The sequence below is a fragment of the Diabrotica undecimpunctata genome, chromosome 4 (genome assembly GCF_040954645.1).
Source record: "Diabrotica undecimpunctata isolate CICGRU chromosome 4, icDiaUnde3, whole genome shotgun sequence".
In the NCBI taxonomy this organism is placed as follows: domain Eukaryota; kingdom Metazoa; phylum Arthropoda; class Insecta; order Coleoptera; family Chrysomelidae; genus Diabrotica; species Diabrotica undecimpunctata.
In genome coordinates this window covers 76,339,031-76,358,016 of record NC_092806.1, presented here as the reverse complement: position 1 = coordinate 76,358,016, position 18,986 = coordinate 76,339,031, and positions in this window count along the sequence as shown.

The window sequence follows — 18,986 nt, the reverse complement described above, 5'->3', positions numbered from 1 at the left end:
ATTAAGAAATTAAGATTAACTGGTAAAGCGTATAAAGGTTATCAAAGGAATAGAAATGGCATTATTACACAAGGGGTACCCAAACCTGAAAGAAAAATAACCAAACGCATGCAAATCTACTGCATGTTTAAAGTCAAAGAAAAGCTTCTGCCAAACGTTTTCACAAGAACACAGATCCTCGATTTTTGAAAAATTCTGGGTGAATTTGGACTTCTGGGAGGAGAAAAAGGTCTACGTTCAACCGGGAATATGGAATATGTGGCAAATATAAGACAGTCCACTGAAGGTCCTTCCCGTAGGAAGAGAACTTATTTTAACTACCTAAGAACAAAACAGAATGGCAGAAAAAGGGTATGCAAAAAAATGTTTTAAGTACTACTATAAGAGATTTCAGAGCCATTAGTCCAAAACTGTGCATTTTAAGAGTTAAAACTCGTTTCTTTAACTACAGTCTAATTAATGCGCATGCCCGACAGAAGAAAAAGAAGAGGAAATTAAAGAAGAATTTTATGACGAATTAGAGTCCGCATATCAGTTATGCCCAAAAAATGATATAAAAATAATCTATGGAGACCTAAACGCCAAAGTTGGAAAAGAACAGCAATTCCAACCCACAATAGGTAGGCACAGTCTCCATGAGCAATCAAATGACAATGGCAATAGGTTAATAAACCTAGCAAGATCACTTAACATGGTGATTGCCAGCACATACTTCGCTCGCAAAGATATACACAAAGGTACCTGGAAATCCCCGGATGGACTTACAGTAAATATGATAGATCATATTATTGTAGACTCGAGACACCAATCGAATATAATAAACGTCCGCACTAGTAGAGGGGCAAATGCGGATTCTGATCACTACCTGGTCGAAAGTAGGGTAAGGGCTAGAATTTCAAACATCAAAAAGGAAAGAGGCTCTAAACATGAACGATACAAGGTAGAAAGACTCAAAGAAACAAACAAAAATAAAGAGTATAAAGAAAAGATAAACAACAAACTAGAAAACAAAATAACACATGAAAACCTAAATGAAGAGTGGGAAGAATGCAGAGACATCATAAAAGAGGCAGCTAAAGAAGTACTAGGCATAAAAGGTAGAGAAAGAAAAACAAGAACGAATGACTGGTTTGACGAAGAATGTCAGATCATCACAGACAAAAAAACAGAGCATATTTACTGATGCAACAGGGGCACAGAACCCGACAAGCAGAGGAAGAATATAAACGACTACGCAAAGAAGAAAAGAAAACTCACCGAAGAAAAAAGAGAGAATATATGAACAAAGAACTTCAAGAACTACAAGAACTAAGTAAATCAACAGAGACAAGAAAATTGTATCAGAGACTAAACAAATGCAGAAAAGACTTCAAACCGAGAACAACGATGTGTAGAGATAAGGAAGGTAATATATTGACAGAACAGCAAGAGATACTAAGTAGATGGACAGAACATTTTACGGAAAAGTTTGAAGGAGATCGGAGAGAGACGACCCCTGACATACCATTAGACCAAGCAGACAATAGAGAAAAGACTCCACCAAAAATAGCCGAGATTAGAGCAGCAGTAGAAAAATTAAAGAACAATAAAGCACCGGGATCGGATCAAATAGCATCGGAGTTACTAAACGAAGGAGGATACGCACTCCAAAAAAGAATACATGAATTGATAACAAAGATATGGTCGAATAAACAGCTACCAACGGAGTGGAATAGCGGTATTATTGTACCACTACATAAAAAAGGAAATCAGTTAGAATGTGGAAACTACCGTGGAATCACGCTGCTGAATGCAGCATACAAAATAATGTCCTATGTCATTTATGAAAGACTTAGACCACACGCTGAAAAAATAGTTGGCAAATACCAAAGTGGCTTCTGTAGACAGAAGTCAACAATAGACCAGATATTTGTTCTGCGACAGATCCTCGAAAAAACAAGTGAATATAACATCGACACCCATCATCTCTTCATAGACTTTGAAAGCGCATATGACAATATAAACCGAGAATTCTTAATAAAAGCAATGAAAGAATTTAATATACCAACACAACTAATAGAACTGATAAAAGAATCTCTAAAAGTAGAAAGTAGAATCCGGATACAAAATGAATTAACGGAAACAATAGATGTGAAAAAGGGACTACGCCAGGGAGACGCTCTATCATGCATCTTGTTCAACATTGTGCTCGAGAAAATACTGAGGGACACAACAGTCAATACACGAGGAACAATCATTAATAAAAGCGTGCAAATACTAGCATTTGCAGATGATGTTGACATAATCGCAAGATCAAGAAGAGAAATGATAGAGGCATACAACCAAATAGAACGAGCTGCACAAAATAGTGGTCTTAAAATCAATCAGACCAAAACAAAATATATGCAGGTAAGAAAAAACGCAGAAATAAGGCAGCCACAAAATATAACCATAGGAGAATACAACATAGAGGAGGTAAAAAACTTTATATACTTGGGATCCCTAGTCACGTCTGATAATAACGTTACGGAGGAAGTGAAGAGGCGAATATTTATTGCAAATAAATGTTACCATGGCTTAATTAGACACCTAAGATCAGATAACGTCGCAAGAAAGACAAAATGCCAAATATATAAAACCCTAATAAGACCGGTACTCACATATGGCTCAGAAACCTGGACACTTACTAAAAGAGAGGAAACGTTGTTAGCCACCTTCGAAAGAAAAATCTTGCGACACATATATAAGGGCACAAAAGAAAACGGAATATGGCGAAGACGATACAACTCTGAACTATACAAAATATACCAAGATCCGGATATTATAACATTCATCAAAATAGGACGGCTGCGTTGGATAGGACATGTAGAAAGAATGGAAGAAGGCGAAATACCAAACAAAATATTCAAACAGATACCAGTAGGAAAAAGAACAAGAGGAAGACCGAAACTGAGATACTTAGAACAAATAGAAAATGATATAACAACCTTAAAAATAAAAAACTGGAGAAAAAAAGCACGAAACAGATCGGAATGGAGAAGAATCCTAGAACAGGCCAAGACCCAAAAAGGGTTGTCGAGCCAGTGATGATGATGATGAAAAAAATGTTTTTAGGAACTTTAGGAATCAAGGAAGATATGGTTCACAATTGGGTGGCTAACACAGAACATGGACTGAGAATTGATAACTCAGAAGGAGTTACATCTGAAAGATCAAGATCTGATCATGCCTCAAAAACTGATAAGAAAAAGCGGTTGAGCAATTGGCTAGAATCGTTGCCAAAACTGATCTCGCATTACTGTAGAAAATATACCCAAAAGCTATATCTTGAACAATTTTTTTTTACTAAAATGGATCTTTTCCGGACTTATGAAAATTATTTTAAATATCACAATAAGCAGAAATATGTCTTAAGCTTTCCTATATTTGATGACATATTTAGACAAATGAACCTATCTTTATACAAGCCAAAAAAGACAGATGCGACGTACGCTGCTCTTTCGAAAACAATAGCATAAATGAAGCAGACTACAAGAAGCATTTGGAAAAAAGGATAGGGCCAGAAAAGAACAGGAAAAAGACAAGAAGAAAGCGTTGAAGAGAGAAAAGTACGCTCTGGTTGTGGATGTTCAAGCTGTTAAAATATGCCCCTTTATAAACGCAAGTGCAGTTTACTATCAAATGAAATTGAACTGTCATAATTTTACAGTATACAACTTAGCAACTCATTAAAGTACTTGCTACTGGTGAAACGAAACCGAATCTCACAGCATCAATTTTTCATAATTTTTATTGCATTACATTGAAGAAAAGTGCACAGATCCAACACTGCCAATTAACATTTATTCGGATGGATGCTGTTATCAGAACAGAAATGTGGTAATGGCCAATGTTTTGTTTCACTACAGCTTGAAAAATAATGTGCTTATAGATCAAAAGTTTCTAGAACGCGGCCATACGCAGATGGAATGCGATGCAATCCATGCTATGGTCGAAAAAAAATTAAAAAATCGGCATATCCATCTGCCAAGTGACTATGTTAATAATTCACGAGAGGCCAGGCGTAATCCATTTTCAAAATAAATTTTTTAAAGACTATTTTCAGCCATCTACATGGAGCTATAATTCTATTCGACCAGGGAATAAGCCAAGTGAGCCAACAGTTACCGATCTTAGACAAATACACTACAATCCGGAAAATAAAAAGATATTTTATAAAATTAATTTTGATGATGATCTTCAAGCTTTACCCATAAGACAAATTAAATATCCTAAAATTTTCAACTACCCTCTATTGCATAAGGAAAGATTAAAAATTTCATTCAAAAAGTGGACTCACTTACAAGAACTGACATCTCTTTTGCCTGCGGATTGTAGATATTTTTATGATAACTTACCTCATTTTTCAAACTAACACTGCATTAAGAGTTATATTCTTCTTAAATGAATAAAAACTTACCTCATTTTTCAAAATAACATTGTATGAAGAGTTATACTTTTTTTCTTTAATGAATAAACATTTACGTTGTTACAATATTGTAATTTCTTTTTCTAAGCTATCAAAAATTTTAATTAATAATATCCCGTAACTGCATTTCAGTTTTTTTATTTTTTTCATTCAATAACCCGTATCTGACATACAAGTTGATCACAAATTAATTTAAACTAAAACCTATGTTTATTTCATTTAATAACTGTTTATAAAGAATAACCAACAATAAATGTTGATTTCATGTAATGTTTTCAGTGTTTAAGGTTTTTTTTTGTTTCCTAAAAAATTTCATTTTTTGCATATACGGGGTATTAGCATTAAGTCATCGAATTAGTCGAACCAAACTAAAAACAGGATTTAATACTGGTATCAAAATTATAGAACTTTGTTTTTTACGTGATGGAACAGGTTTCTAAGCTGTATATTATTACTGGTCCAATCACGTTGTATACATTCGGATCTTCAATGCTCTAGATAGCATATTTGATTTCTGCTAAAATCATTGTAGTGAGTTATGGTGGCACACAAATAACAAAATTTTTTTTCACGTTCAAAATTGTATGTATCCATAATTATATTTTGCCCTATTCAGTCTCTGCCTGCCCTACGGTTGATGTGCATATATCTCGGCTCCGCTTGATTGATGTGTAGCCCTACTTTTTTGCGTCCTTTTTTAGTTTCACAAACATTTCCTTATTTTGGTGGTACCACTGCTTACAGTATCTATAACGTCAAGGAATGCCGGATCATTCGGGGGTCTTAGTCTGAGAACACTACTAGCTTTATCTTAACTTATTTGATGGACATATGTAAGATAATGTTAAACCACTTTGAATAGAGAAACTTTCTGTGATATTTATCCTACTATGACCTTAACCCTTAAATTCTCAATAAATATTTTATTTAAATTAATACTCTTAATTGGTATCCCTATACTTTCTATATCCATTCACATATAATACCTTACGATGCTGTTATTATTTTGTAGAAAATACATAAATAACCGGTGTAGATCTTTATCAAAATTTCCATTCTTTTTAGAGTTTTTTTTTTTTTCTTTTATAGTTGTAGTAATAGTGAAAATCTGATTTACTGTTGATCTTCCCCGTCGAGCATGCCAATATTATTCTGTTACGTTATAAACGTCACATCTTTATTAATTTATATTTAAATAATAATTTTATTGTAATTTCTTTATTAATTTATTAATTCCTTTGCCTTCAGTTTCTTTTTTACCTTTTTTTGTCAAAACCTAGTTGGCGCCCTCTCTCTTTATTTTCTCTCTCCTTCTGTCCCGTAGAATAAATATTCGCCCTCAGTAGATATACAAAGTCTTTATCACTATAGAGATAGGGAAATAAATGTGTTAGAGAGAGAAGGATCTTTTAGTGAGTAAGAGTGAGATAGATGACGTCACGTCGAAGGAATCTCCTCTACCGCCATTTTCAATCCAATTTTAGAGATAGTGCAAACACTCCTGACCACGGCGCAGTAGACGAAATTTGGTTTAGTCCCCACTTCCATGTGAAACGCATTGTACTATGCATTGAATATTTCCACTTACAATAGAACCTTTCTGCCTTTACATGAATTTGACTCCGCCTTCGCGCAGCTCCATGGTCAGGAGTGTTTGAACTATCTCTAACTTAAAATATTAAATAAATTAAAAATTTTAGACAAAGGAATCTACATTACCGACTGTCATAGTTCAGCTATCCGCTAGTTGGCACCGCCAATTTTAAACATTCGCCATTTTTAGTCCAATGTAAGCTAGTTGGCGCTATTTTTTAAATTAAAATATTAAATAAATTAAAAATTTAAAAGGCCGATTCACATTAGGCGTTCAGGTCACGCTCCGCTCAAGTTCCGCTCACGATCAAGAATTGTGTACACTATTCACAGTAGGCGCTCAGGTGACGCTCCGCTCACGATCAAGAATTTCGGTATACTATTCAATTTGGCGGGACTCAGAGAATAGGCACAGTTCTTTGCATATATAAATTTGTTTAACATGTTTAAAGATTTTTCTAACAGTGATTTGGCTGTCATTGCTTTATGTTTGGATGAAGAAGAGCTTCAGTCAACCAATAAACAGCCAAGAATATGGGTGCACAATATTTTAAAAACAAGGAAAACAAAAGGGAAGTTTTTTACTCTGTATAAAGGTCTGTGTGACGATGAAACTAAATTTTTTCAGTGCTTTCGAATGACAAAACATAAATTTTATTACATTTTGAATAAAATTTCGGCCGACTTGCGAAAACAGAATACCACCTTTAGGGAGGCTATTACTGCAGTAGAGAAGTTAGCTGTATGCTTAAGGTTAGTAAAAACTGTACCATATAAGTATGTGATTTTTTATTAAAAAAAAAAGAAAGTATTTGCAAAGAAATTACAACTTAAAAGTACACAGTATACAAAATAAATATAAATGTTTTAATCTTAATATAAAAGAGGGTATTACACAAATTAACAAAAAAAAAATAAAAACTACCGTCTGGTGAAAAATGTTCATAATATGATGATGCGGTGGAAGGAGGTCTTGATTGGATAGGTGTAGGTGTCGAGAAAACTTGAGGAGGTGTATGCAGCAGAGCAGCTCCATCCATTTGGTCACTAAAGCCAGAATTGCGAAAAGTTCCAGAACCAGGAAGCGGGTGACACGAAAAGTGTTGTTGTTGATACGGTTGTGCATTGACGTTAGTAGCAACAATGTATTTGTTTTCAATATCTGCGACAGTATTAAATATTGTTCTTTTGACAAGCTGATAATCAGCTGGTGAAAAAGTACGCACTGTTGCTTTAATACTGTCGAAAAACAAATCTATGTGGTCCTTCTTTGTGTTTTGTTGTTCTGCATGTTCTTCTTCTTTTTACTGAGAATATATTGCATTAGTGCTGCACTTACGCTTTCTGTTGAAGATCGAGCTTTTTTCTGTGTCAACTTTTTGTTTTTCAAAGAAATTTTTCGATATTGAGAGCGCAACGATTCCCATCTTTGTTTACATTCCTTCGCTAAAATAAATGAAAAATATTAGTACACTTATTTTGTTTATTGTGTTGCAAGGTTTTTTAAATAAAAAAGTTTTTACATCAAGGGGGATTCAAACTCACGGCCTTTGCTTATCGAGTACAAGTACATACATATATCGTATATAGTAACAAAACTAACGAAGCTTTTGCTCGAGTGGCTGAAATATACTCATGTCTTCGATAGTGAGGTTAGTTACTGCATTACACTTGATATACAAAGGTCGAGGGTTTGAATCCCACTGGAGGCATAAACGTTTTAACAAAAAATTGTCTGTACGCCTTAAAAAAAATTTTTTTATAAAATTTTGTTTTAGATTTTTGTCAATGGTCGTGCTACTATGACTAGTGGACGCACATTACAAGTTCATTGCAGTAGACATAGGTTCCTACGGTAAGAATAGTGACGGAGGAAAATTTGCTAGCTCAAAGCTAGGAAGAGCTCTAGAGCAGGGAATGATTCATATTCCTGAAGAAACAGTATTTCCTGGAACAGCTATTATGGCACCGTACGTAATAATTGGTGATTCTGCTTTTCCTTTAAAAACAAATCTTATAAGACCCTACCCAGAACCGCAAGCCAATAACGATAGCAAGAAACAAATTTTTAATTACCGGCTATGTCGTTCTCGTCGTGTTGTAGAAAACGCTTTTGGAATTTTGGCTTAAAAGTTTCGCATATATATGAGAAAATTAAATTCCAAACCCGGAAATGTAGAAAATATCATTTTGACTACATGTATTTTGCATATTTTTTTGCGAGAAGATGCTGTTTTACAACCTGAGGTTTCAAGCGAATTATTTGTACCTCAAAAAGGACGAACTCAGTTTTCGTCATTGCCAAGACAAGGAGGGAATGCTCATGAAAATGCGTTTCTCGTCCGAGAAACATTTAAAAACTTTTTTAACTCTGATGTTGGGAGTGTCCCATGGCAAATTCATAAATAGTTATCAAAACTAGTATAATTATTATTTCTAACAATTTTATGCACTTATAACCTTAATTTAAAATATACAGTCAGTGCTTACCTGTTTTATTTAATTTAATGGCAATTTTCTTCCGTCTTTTATTTTTATGTACCGTATCAAAATACAGTCTATCTCCCTGGTTGTACAATTCCTTACAGCAGCGCACCAATTCATCAACTGTTCGTCATCCATCGAGCTGCGAAAATCGTACCTTCACCTGACTGTTACTAATTCACACCCTGCCGCTCCGCTCCACTCAGATCAAGTCACGATCAAACTGTTGTGTTTACTGTGAATAGCACCATTTAAGATGCGTCTAAAGAATACTTGACCGAACCTTGAGCTGAGCGTGAGCGGAGCGTGACCTGAGCTATAATGTGAATCGGCCTTAAGACTTTCATTTAATTCATCAAGTGTTATGGAAGTGTTTAGTGGATCAGCAGTATCTTCTATATTAATTCTCGATGCTTCTGTTCTTTCTTTACGTTCTAAGAAATTTGGGTGGTACTGCTGATTGCTTGAATAAAACTGATAGTGTTCTACTAAAATTTCTGAGATTTCGTGTTTGTCTGAAGTTTTAAGATCATTTGTAGTTATTGTGTCAATATGGTTAAATGTTTTTGAACCTTTTATTTTTCTTATTTTTTGCCATATATTCCTTATGGACGTAGACGAGTCAATTGACGACACGTAATTGGTCCAGCTCCCTTTTTTTGCTTGCTTTATTAAACATCTAGATCTGGCTCTTAAAGATCTAAAATTGTTCAAGTTATTAGGTGTGTTATACTTCTTGTATATATTAAAAGCATGTTTTGTTTGCTTTAAAGCGGATACGATTTTAGTGTTCCACCAAGAAAGAGGAACTTTTGTGATATTTTTGATTTTTCCTATAGAATCTCTGGCTGCATCTAAAATTATACCATTGAAAGATGATAGAGTAGTGTCTATATTATCTGATATAACGAGATTTGGTATACGTATGCTTACTAGGTTTGAGTATTTTTCCCAATCAGCTGACTTTAATTTCCACGTTTCATATGGTGCTGTACAGGTTTTTTTATCTTTGTTATGAGTAATTATTATTGGAAAATGATCACTGTCGTATAGGTGGTCCAATGTATTCCACTGTAAAAATGGAGCTAAAGTTGAATCACTGATAGATAAGTCTATGGAGGAAAAAGTGCCATTATGTGCATTGAATCTAGCAGGTGTTCCTGTGTTTAACAAAACTAGTTTTATGTTATTAATTGCTTCTAATAATATTCGTCCATTTTTATCTGTTTTTTGTAATACCCATGCGATGTTGTGACAGTTTGTGCTACCCAAAATTAATTTTGGAGATGGAATTTAATTACATTTTGAAGTTCTAATAGAGTAGTTTTGTCAGAATGTGGTAAATATACGTTGCATATATTGATTTCAAAATGATGTATTACCGAAACTGCTACTGCTTCCAGATTTGTCTTTAAAGGAATTTCTTTGGATTGGATGGTTGAATGTACAAAAATTCCGACTCCACTACTGGATATGTGCTCTACTGCTCGATTTCTTGTATAAGGCATATAATTTTTTAGTTTTGCTTGATTGTTGGAAAGACGAGTTTCTTGAAGACATATTATTAGTGGTGACAGTTCATTGATTAGCATTTTAATGGTTTCAATGTGGCTATAATAGCCATTCAAAGTTCCATTGAAGAATGAATATAATTGGACTATTGAGATAAATCGTAGTCGCTTTCTTCAGTGAAGGAAGATTCATATGTTGGATTTATTTTCATTATAATTCTTGTGATATTATTTTTCATGCGTCTATCATTTAATTTTGAGTGAACCATTTTTAATGTGTATAAGCCATCAAGATCTTCCGTATAGTTTTTAGCTGTGATTTCAGGAAATTTTGATCCCATTGCGTTTATAACGAAGTCGCATAATTCAGAGAAATTTAGCGTATATACAGGAGATGCTGTCATTAAAATGTTTTCAATGGGTTTTAATGTGGCTTCGACATCTAAAGCCTTTTTCTATTTTTTGGGTGCGGATTTTTTTGGAGTTATAAAAGTTTCGTTTAGGTTTTTGGTTTCTGAGATTTCAGAAGAGGTTAAAATTTGCCTTTTTGCTTGATTGGTTGTTTTAGTATTATTGCTGTTAGCTGTAGTTCAAGGTATATTGTGTACTATAAGCGAATCATTTGTCGTTGGTTTGTCATTGGAACAGTTGGTTGTATCATCTGAAATATTTTTTGCTGAATTATTCTGATTTACTTCCATGGGTTCGAGTTCTGAGGTATATGGATATTTAAGTGTTTCTGTACCAGTTGATGTTGATGTGCAGTTTTCATCTTTGTGACCAGTAGTATTACATCTAGAGCAATTTAAATCGTCTAGGGATAGGAAGATTCTGTAAGGAGGGTTGTCATAGGTTATTAAGATTGTATTTGGAATTAGTTTGGTGATTATCGGAGAGACAAATATTTGCCGCCTAAAGCTTAAGACATGACTATACTCAGACTCGGGCATGCCAACTTTTAAAAACGTTAATTTGGATACTGGATACTGGATAAAAATCATCCATTTTTAATTTTTGTTTTCTTCATTTGATGAAAATTTTCTAGAGCCGGTCCTGTATCGGTTAATTAGTTCGACTTGTCGAAGTTGCCAAAAAACCAGAAACAGCATTAATTGATGTGTTGTATTGAATTATGGGTTATGTATAATATTAATAATATTGAATTTGTATTAAATTGGTAATGCACTCACAGTTTATTTTTTGTATGAAGAAACTTTGTCGTTTAAATACTCTATTTAGCTAACAATATTTTACGTTTCTTGATTATAAACCGCTGAAAAATTAGTTTTAGTAAGAGCACATTTTAATCAGCAATTTATCAACTAAGCGCAGGGTTGGAATCTGTCGATGGTTTGTTTAAGTTATAAAGTGAAATGATTAATTTTTTTTTGCATTTGGAAAAGTTTTCGTCGAATATTACCTTATTATTATTAAAGTCTGTAACTGTTTTATTGAAATATGAATTAATCAATTAATGTTTAACTGCATACGATTTAATTTTCTTTACCTGTCAATTATTTTGATGTAAATTAATGTCAATACGAAAATAATATCAGTGTTACGTACAAATGTTATATTAAGACATGTAATTTGGAAAAATAAGTATACACTAATACAATACAAATTAATTCATATTATCTACAAACTTTCTCTCAATATTGTGAATAATCACAAGAAAACTAATATTTAACGATCTATTAGTAGAATGTTAAGAAACTATTTCTACTAGACATTGATATAAATTTTGAAATTCGGGAATTACTTAAATATTAGTATTCTAGTTTCAAAGCAAGAAAACCAGTTCCTAGTCTGTTAAATTTATTACAGTTAATATATATAGGTAAAGACTCTTTATAAATTATTTTTTACTTTATCTTATCTTTACTTTTACTTTACTATACCTTATCTTATCGTTTATGGTTCTAAGTTAACTCTTGATGTATTTACGTCTGTATGTCTCGATTATTTTTAATCTTAGGAAAAATTACTGTTTTGTAGATAATATAAATTAATAAATATGTGACTGCAAATATAAAGTACAAATCTGATGTGATTTTGAATTTACTTTATTTACAGACTTGTTCTAAAAAATTTTCAGAATGGGAATCATCAATCCTGTAGTAGTACATACCAAACAACAGCTTATTTCAGCATGCCGGTACTTTGTGGGACTGGAATATGTATCTTTCGCTCAGCGATATCCATAGTCTTTATACGAAACCCAAGCAGGCGATGAAACGGAATTCATTGAGCAGCATATTACTAGAAATTACCTTTTGGATGGTCCAGAAGTTCATAATATTCGGAGACAGCTGTCATTCCCTACACCAATAATTCCTTCAACGATTGAAAATAGATAAAGGTATGTGTATGTGTACAATCAAGAAAAATGTTATTATTATTTTTTATTCTATTACTTGATATATCTAATGATTTTTATGACATGTTCTGTTTAATTTTTTCTAATTGTACCTCTCGCCTTCTTTCCTTTTCAATTACCCCTCATACGTTACGACTGGGCCAATAGGCAAGAAGATACATATATATATATATATATATATATATATATATATATATATATATATATATATATATATATATATATATATATTAATATATATATATATAGTAATTCTTGTATATATATATATATATATATATATATATATATATATATATATATTGTTATGATGTGTTTTGTTTGTTTGAATGATGAGCAATGAGTATTTTAATAATATAATATATAGGGTTTTTATCGCGGTTCTCAAAGAATTAGCTTGTAAGTACTTTTTTAAATTATCTTTATTATAACTATTATGAAACACACATATATATCTAACCTAGCCAATGTAAATTTAAAATAAACTATCTTTAAATTGATGTTCTTATAAAACTAATTAAATTCTATATACAATGTTAAATTTAAACAAACTATCTTCAAAATTGAAATTGTTATAACACTAACTAAATTATATTAACAAAATTTTGTACCTTTCTTTCACTGAATGCCTAAATGAACTGTTTTCCACTATATATATTCTAATCACCACTGAATGTCTTCGTACTTCGGTTATCCTTGTTTTTGTGAAATTACTTTTTCCAATTATCAGCTTCTACCAATTTAAGATATAGTTTTCTTCACCAGCATTTATACACCACCAGCAAACACCATTTATATTTATTCTTCTTTTCAATATACCAATATCCAATTATTATAAGTTGATTTATACTAATCTCCAATCATAATATAATTTTAATTCCTTCCAATGTCCATCCAATATTCTTCTAATATACTTTTATAATCTTCAATAATTATTTGTGTATAATTATAAATGTGCATTAAATATATGCATAATTTTTAATCTTCATTTAACTCACTATATTAAACAATTGGACTATCTCCAACTAACTTTCATATTTCTTATTAAACTGCTTGACTGACTTACTAAAACTGTGAACAATTGACTTCACTAACTAATCTACTAACTTTCATAATAAACTGCTTGACTTCTGACTAAAAACTGCCATCTTGAATCCAAATCACGGGTATTTATATCCTTTTGGATATTCCAGAACCATCTGGTAAGAGATCATGTTCCAATTTGTTCTATTTCTTCGATATCGATGTTCTCGAAAAAAAATATCTGTTCTATCCACCGACATAATCATTATTCCAGAATGTTCGACCGTAAACAATCGTCACACTCTGCACTCTGGAGAATTCGTTAATGTTCCATTGATAATTTTGTTGACATTTAGGCTTTTCATATCAGAATAAACATTCAAATTAGTAACTAACACTCTAATTTAATAAAATACACAATTCAAACAATATATTATTATAACCCCACTTATATTCGTAAAAATTCTTAATATGACACTTGGAGTATGTATAGTTGGTTGCCTAGTCACATGGCTCACTTAAATCTATTTACAACATTAAAATACAACTTTTTACAATTATTATATGCTAATTTCTTAAAAATGCCCTCACATAAATAATTTTTATTAAATTCTCTAGTATATAACTTATTTTAAAACAACCAAATATCTAATATTATGTAGTATATAACTTATAAATTATTTTCTATAAACCCTAATCGTATCAATATATATATATATATATATATATATATATATATATATATATATATATATATATATATGTATATATATATAATAAGATAAAACTAGATAAACTCAGCACAACGCCGAGTACAAACAAGAAACGAGCTGTATTTTATGTTTAGAACTGTAGCATTCATATTAAAAAATAATGTTTTATATTTAAGTATGTACTTATTTATATTAAAAATATATTCTTTAAACCAGAATCTTTGATTTTTCACTCCTTTCCTTAATATGAATATCGATTTACAATATTAACGCTTGTATACGTACGTTAGCTTGTGACCTTTGGAATGGTAGTTGAAACACGGATGTAGTGTCATTTTGATAGTCGCCTTATTTGTTATTTATCCTGTTATATCCTCCCCATTCATTTGCTATGTTGCATGTTAGGATTCGATCAGTTGTTTATTTGGTACTGAGCCAGATTCCAAATTTAAGTAAATAATTCAAGATTTGTCATATAGTTAATCTATTTTTCTATCTAGATATATTCGTTATATACGTATTCAATGCCTTTATCGCATAATATTATGGTAGATTTTTCTATATCAATCAATTCTATTCGTTAGACCCTATCACATGATACGTAGCACATCCCTCTATTTTGAGTCGTATAGATACTACATACCTAAGGTCTTTATGGTTCATTGCTATGTTTAATTGTTTTATACGATTATACCTCTCTCTTTCTCTCCTATCGAACGACCCCTCATACATTACGATCGGACCAATAAGCGTGTAGATACATATCTAAACCCTTTATGGCATGATGTTATGTTTAATTTTTCTATAGTATCTAAATCTATTTATTTAACCCTATCACATGATACCTTGCACATTCCGGTACGTTAAGTTGTTTAGGCACTACCTATCTAAGGTCTTTATGGTTCATCGCTTTGTTTAATTCTTATACATGATTGTACCTCTTGGCTTTGCTCCTTTCCAACGATCCCTCATACATTATGACCGAAAATTTATAATTAAATTAATTTGAATAATAGTTAAACTACAAAAATATTTTATAAATTTAATTTGAAGTAAAAATGGCGAATTACTGATGCCGACTTGTCACATGATACCTCCCATATCTCTCTACGTTAAGCCGTTTAGGCACTACATACCTACAATCTTTATTGTCCATGACTCCACGAAAAAAGAAGAAGAATGGGCAATTGCGGAAAAAATGAGAAGAAGAATAGACAGTTGACAAAAAGAAGAAGAGCGTTCTTAGGCACTACATATCTACAATCTTTATTTGTTTTAGTTATTTTATTTTTATAATAATTTATTTAATATTTTATTTTAAAAATAGCGCCAACTAGCGGACAATAGTTAAATTATGGTAGTAGGAGATTGCTTTCACATGTAACGTCATCTATCTCACTCTTACTCACTAAAAGATCCTTCTCTCTCTAACACATTGATTTCCCTATCTCTATAGTGATAAAGACTTTGTATATCTACTGCCCTCTCTCTTTCTGTTAGCTACTAAATATTCTGTTCTATGTTGACAGAAGGGCTAATTCCATTATAGACATACGTCCTATGATATCTGGGCTAATCTTCATTTTAATCTCTCTCTACCTTCTGTCAATCACCTTTCCTAAACGTAGTGCAAATATTCTGTTTTGCATGTTTCTGAAATTTATAAAAGAAGGCAAAAATGATTATAAGCTTCATTTTATGGTCTGCAGAATTCTCTTGGGATGATTACTTTCATTGTAATCTATATTCTATAATTCTGAGAGCATTTTCAATATTGAAACATCATTTCTTTTAAAGCTACGTTTTCAATTCTATGCATGTAGGAATCTAACAAAATTAAGTAACTTTAATAATAATTCTATTTCTCTTTATCCTTGCCATCTGCTATTTGTTTAATTGTAATTTTTGTAAAATAATTGGCAAGGAAATTAAACACGTTTAATATTTCTCTAATACAGGCTGTTTAATATTCTAGTTTATTGGAGAAGTTTATTGGAGAATTTACTGAATACTTTATTGGAGAATTTATTGAAGATATTATTGGATGTACTAAATATTTTATGTGATATTTGTGGAATTTTATATGAAGTAACTGCAGCTGTCAGTAGGGCCTACCCACATGCTCTGGAGGACCTAACCACATGCTCTGGAGGCCACATAGCACATATATTTACAAGCAAGCAGCCCATCGATGCCACAAGTATCAATTACAAATTTATTTAATTTAAAGCATTAGGCATGATTGTTTTTGCTATTTAAATACTATTTTTTTAATGTTAAATAAATATGATTAGTTAAATCATTGTTTTATTTGTTACCAGCTAAATGTTCATTGTTTAATTTATAGTTTATGACAAGACGGATTCACACTTGTGAGACTGAGCTAGGCGAAGCATAGACGAAAAGCTCCCATCGTTGATTGAGGTATTATTTTATAATAGTATTTAAATTCTTTATCGTTACAATTCCTAATGTTTAGTACCTGTTAACTGAATCATGTATCATGTAATGTAATCGAATACCTTGACCATCAGATGGAAGCTTAATTTTCTTCATGCAAATAACCTTCTTTTAATTTATTACATGCTTCATAAATAAAATAGCTTTAATAACTTCGTCTATATCTACTTGAAATAGTGGTGCGATATTGTGTTTATATTGCTATATTTTATTAATTATAATAAAAAAATGTTAAATAAAAAAAGAAATTTCTCCATTTCAATAACAAATTAAACTACATAATATATTGCATATAGGTTTCATTATAAGATGCTATAATTGCGTTTCATTTTTGGCTAGAAAATTGTCTACTTCTTCTTCTTTCTTGGATCTACAACTCTAAGTAAGTCTTGGCTGCGTTTACTATTTTGCTCCACTTTTGCCCGTCTTATGCAGCAATCTTCCATTGTTGTATCCCCATCTTACGTAATTTACGTACTGCATGTTTACATCTTTTTCTTGGGCAACTGACCTTCGGCCATGGGGGTCTTTTTTAGAAGGTTGCATTTAAACTAAATACACAATACATATGCACTATAATAGAAGTAAACAAACCAATCCATTATGAATGTTACGAGGAGCTCTTAAGAAACATGATTTTAACAATGTATAAACGTAGATAGGTATCTACCTCAAAAATTATATTAATAGTCATCATAGCATAAGCTACCGGTGATACTAGGAATTAACAGCATACCCGTATCATTTAGTAGTCATTATACGCGGAAGAATTTATTATAACTTGGTTGGACCTCTGTTGTATCGGCACTGTTTAAATAGAACTAGTTAGACAATCCTTATGGTACAAACGTTTGACTTTTAGTCTGCCGTCATGTGGCGGCCTCTAGTCATAAATTTAAAAAACTATTAACAGAAACTTAATTCTCTGCAGGATTCTATTCGAGTATATTTTTACCTGTCTCATAATTATTGCAAACCTGTACACGGATGCCAGATTGTGAAGAAAATATAAGACTTTAATAAAATGCTTATTGTTATTATCGTTGTATGCGTCTAGTGAAAGATAACTTGACTATTTCGAGCAAATATTTCAAATTGTTTTTATACTTTGAGACTTGCTAAATCTAAATCGGTTAGTAATCTACACTTGAGTGCAAAATAATCGACTCAAAATTATTTTGCGAAAGTATGTCTCCTGTTTCAATCTAAAAAGTGTAAATTTAAAAATATTTAGTGTACAATCATTAACCTCGTTATTGAGTTTTAAAAAAGTTTTGTTTTTTGGTGAATCCGATGACTTATTACAAGTAAATAATGCAACACGTAGAGAGGGGGTCAGAATTTGATTCATTGAAATCGACACGCACCGACTTCGTTCGGTTAACAACACGTTCGGTTAACATCGTACGTAACAATTTCCATAGCAATCTACTAATACATCAGTCTCTAAGTTCGCAACTGCATTACAAATGGATACCACATCCGTCAAAGCAGCTCAAGCAGTAGCATTATTGTGAGAAGGCCTTAGTCAGAGGGCCGTGGCAAATCGACTAAATTTAAGCCAATCTGCTGTGGCCCGAGCGTATCGTCGGTACCAAGATACCGGTGATTATGTCCGCCACTAAGGAGGAGGCCGTAAAAGAATAACAACGGAGGGAGACGATCGATTTCTTGTATCGAAATCCCTGAGAAATCGACATTTAACTGGTGCTAATCTCAAAGAAGAGCTTAGAGAGGTCCGAGGTGTAGTTACCAGTATTTGGACAGTCAGAAGGATACTGAAGGTAGCCAACCTGGCACTAAAAAGAGCAGCTACGAGTCAAAAGCTAACTGCAGTCCAAAAGAAAAGGCGATTAGAATTTTTGCATCTGGAGTCAGGTATTATTCTCCGACGAAAGCAGGAATACTTACATGGCAACGACAAGAGGCGTCGAGTCTATAGAAGGCCAGGAGAGCGATTTGCTCAATGTTGTATACGAGAAATTGTGTCATATGAAGACGGTTCTTGTATGTTTTGGGCAGGCATTTCCATGGATGAAAAAACCGAGTTGGTTTTCGTGCCTGGTGGAGGACGTTGAGGAGTTTTAACGGCGGATCGTTATATCAGAGACATTTTGAAGGAACATGTGGTTCCATACGCGGGATTTATTGGGGATGCCATTATTTTAATACACGATAAGGCACGATGCCATACCACACGAGTCACCACCACCTATCTGACTGGGATCGGTATACCTACAATAAATTGGTCTGCGTTGAGCGCGGACATAAATCCATTAGAGCATGTTTGGGATGAGCTTAAATGAAGGGTCCAGGACATAAATCATGCACCAAGGACCATAATGGAATCGAGAGCTGAGCTTAATAATGAATGG